Source organism: Nannospalax galili, unplaced genomic scaffold (assembly GCF_000622305.1).
Source record: "Nannospalax galili isolate Female #2095 unplaced genomic scaffold, S.galili_v1.0 scaffold768, whole genome shotgun sequence".
NCBI classification, from domain to species: Eukaryota; Metazoa; Chordata; class Mammalia; order Rodentia; family Spalacidae; genus Nannospalax; species Nannospalax galili.
Window position 1 is genome coordinate 9006136 of NW_008360317.1, and position 3639 is coordinate 9009774.

General features: G+C 44.6%; 1 long non-coding RNA gene across 1 annotated transcript; it reads left to right on the top strand.

Moving 5' to 3' along the window:
- The first annotated feature begins 508 nt into the window (after nt 1–508).
- Nucleotides 509–3188, top strand: LOC115068743. Its single transcript, XR_003848083.1, has 2 exons — nt 509–2539; nt 2678–3188. It is a non-coding gene; the product is annotated as an uncharacterized LOC115068743 (long non-coding RNA).
- The last annotated feature ends 451 nt before the right edge of the window (nt 3189–3639 follow it).

Genomic DNA, 3639 nt, shown 5'->3' on the forward strand with positions numbered 1-3639 from the left:
AGCTGGGTATGGTGGCACATACCTGTAAAGCCAGGACCAGGGGGACAGAGACAGGCAGATCTTGGGAGCCAGCTGGTCAGTCAGTCTAGCCAATCTATCAGCAAGCTTTAGATCTGGCAAGAGACCCTGTCTCAAAAACAAAAAAGGCAGAGAGCAATAGATGAAGATACCTGAAGTCAAAGTCAATCTCTACCCTCCACATTTGTACTCATACAAGCCAGAGAGAGAGAGAGAGAGAGAGAGAGAGAGAGAGAGAGAGAGAGAGAGAGAGAGAGAGAGAGAGAGAGAGAGAGAGAGAGAGAGAGAGAGAGAGAGAGAGAGAGAGAGAGAGAGAGAGAGAGAGAGAGACAGAGAGAGAGAGACAGAGAGAGACACAGAGAGAGACACAGAGAGAGAGACACACAGAGAGAGACACAGAGAGAGAGAGAGAGAGAAAGAGAATAAAGAGAAAACAAAAGGTAGAAATGATTTTTAAAATGGCTGGGAAGATGACTCAATGGGTAAAGATGCTTGGGTCAATACTGATGACCTGAGTTTGATCCCTAGGAGGGAGCTTCTACTGGATTTTCTGGAGTCAGGGTTTGAGAGTGAAGTTGTAGAGACCTGTGAGGTCAAATGCTGTTAGAGAGCAGGAAACAGCAGGTTCAGGTCCAGATGTAGATGGGCAAAAATGAACAGGCAGACAGTTGAGTGGGCTACTTCAACAATAGAGGACTGAGTCCCAGGGATGGTTATGAGTCCTCTGCTTGTCAGTATTTGACTCACATTGGGTCATACCATTACAATGTTAGGTGTCCATCATTTTATGTGATCTGAGCGAGGGAATTATATAATTTCCTTGGTCTGCTGTATCTGTGTTTCTGATAAGTTCTCGGGCCTGGTTTTCCTGATATGATTTTTTAATACACCCATATGTTTCCTCTACAGTTTGATGAATTTATAAGGTGATTCCCTTTCTACTCCCAGAAATAAGTCATTTATCAGTCTGTGCTGGATGGATGGTGCCTGAGAGATGATGTGTGGTTTGTGGGTTCACCGTGAGACTACAGGCATCCTTCCCTCTTGAAACAGAGTCAAAAGCTGCTTGTAAACGGGAGTCTCTCATGTCAAGGAACAGCTTGAAAAACTACTGTTTCACACAATATGGAGTAGCCAAGAGTAAGACACAGCATGATTATAAGAGTCATCAAGAGACCCTATTAAACTCATAGAAAACTTACCCCCAGCATGGTGCAGACTGCTGTTCTCTGCCTCTGCCCAATACCTAGGGTCAGTTCTGTGCTGCCATCACTCACTCCACTGTGAGGAATATTCTCAGTCCTTCAAATCAGACTGGAATCTTTGCCAGTGTAGAGATGCCTCCCTGTTCTCTTTCAACTGATTACACTTTGGGGAAAGATTGCTGTTCCTGGTCTTGTCCACAACCCTCCCAACATTCAGAGTGGAGCAAGTTCACAGAGCCAGGTAAAATGACAAAATGGAGCTAGAGGCCCAGCTGTGGCCCCAACTGTCCACTAGCATCATTGCCCGTGTGCACAGGGCTCTTTCTCTTGGGCTTGCTCTGTCCCAGTAGACCCTTTGAGCTACCAAATGAGCACCTGGAAGCCTCTTCTATAAATAGCTACACACGCTCAGACTTGCCCAAGACTCCTGACAAACACAGGCTGTTGTCAAGCCAGACTGCTGCTCCCAGCTCTAGGAAGGCTTAGACAACATTATATGGTGTTCTCCTGTGGACCCATATTGCTCTTATTCATTCTTAGACGGAAAAAAAGAATTTTAGATGGAGATGATGCCTCCCAGGCCTCTGAAGACATTTGTGTCAAGGTAATGGGAATACATTGGTTCAGCCTGCCCTGACTGAGTTGTAGGAGCCATACCCCAGAGTTCTCAGACACCCACGGAAGTCACATGCTGAACAGGCAGCAAGAGATGAGGGGCAAGCTGAGTGGAAACTACTTCTGGCTGTTAAGTCTTAAAGTTCTCTTCAGGTGTAGGGAAGATCACCTTGCCTTACATTGTTCATTTGTACTGGATAAGGCTGGCAATTGATACATTTCTTTGGTACATCAGAAGGGGAAAAGCTACAAACAGCGCTCTATGAGATCCACTCTGAGAACTCAACCAATGAGATTAAAATTATTTCTGCCTGTACTGAACATATCTAGACATTTCTTCTTGTCATTGTTGTTCCCCCAAACACTATACAACAGCTGTTTCCATGGTCTGACACTGAATTAGGTATTTATTACAACTACTGGAGATAATTTGAAGTGTATGGAAGGATGTGCAGATTCATCACCATTTTAAGGGTCTTGAGCATCCAAGGATTTGGTGTTATAACAGGCACTTTTAAACTGCTTCTGCTAAAAAAGACATTGACTTCTTGCTTTGGGTCCACAGGGTGACTAAAAGCAGGATGAAGCCTGGTATCTCTGCCTTCATCATGTCTCTGTCTCTTTTGCATGTAGGTGTATTAATCTCTCTGGAAGTATCTGTACAAAAACTGGTAATAAACCTGTCTCACTCCCCTTCAAAGGTAAGTAAGGTATGAAGAAAAGTTAGCTGAGGCATCTTGTTGTCAGATTTTTTTTTAACCAGTCTTCTTTCAGAATATCCCAAAGGCCCCTAAACATCTTTAGTCTTTGTGTAAATCTGCTGTTACCTTGTATTCCAGGAACAGCAGCACCTCAAAGGACAGACCACCCCTAAGATGAGGCCAGTTATCCATGATGGTCAGTTGGCACCCTGGAACGTGCCAGTAACCATCACCTGAGAACCAGCATGTTCCCTCCAACAATATGGACTCCTTCAGACCACCTTGCAGAACCAGAGCTGAGACAAGGGCCAACCAGACCACAGCTGGCCCAGGACTGCTTCAAAACATGTGCCTTGCGCTGTAAGAGCGCCTGTCTCTGTGGCCGCTGCCTCCGCCTTCCTTCACTGACTCCACAATCCAGCATCTTGACCTACCAACCTGACTGAAGACCTATGACTTGCCAGGAATCTTCCAGGACTTCAGCAGCAGATTGGGACTGAGATATCCACCTTCATAGACTGAGAAGCTGCCGGGTTCTCAGTTTCTGTGGCATGTAGACAGCCATTGTTGGACACAAGGCTAGTGTCAGTTGTAAGCCATTGTAGAATCAGCTTTTATAGTAAGTAAATATACATATATATACACAGTCTATTACATATATGTGTCTGTGTGTGTATGTGCATCTATGTGTGCATATGTGGGAGTATGTGTATACATGTATGTACATGGGTATGTGTGTGTATGTGTAGGTAGTTTATGTGTGTACATGGATGTGAGTATGTGAGTGGGGATATATGCATGCATGTGTATATATGTGTGTGGATATGTGGATATGTGGATGTGTGTGTATGTATATGCATATATGTGTGTACAGGCAAGCAGCACTCAGACCTTTTTATATTGGGCATGTGCCATGATGTGTGTGCAGGGGTCAGGGGACAACTTGTGGAACTCAGTTCTTCCATCCTTCCGGGATCATCACACTTAGCAGCTTTTACACACTGAGCTGTCCTTCTGGCATGGAATAAATACTTCTAACATCAGTGTAATTTAAGCCAATTGCTCTAGACAAATGTCTAAATTCCTCACAGGAAAAAAGC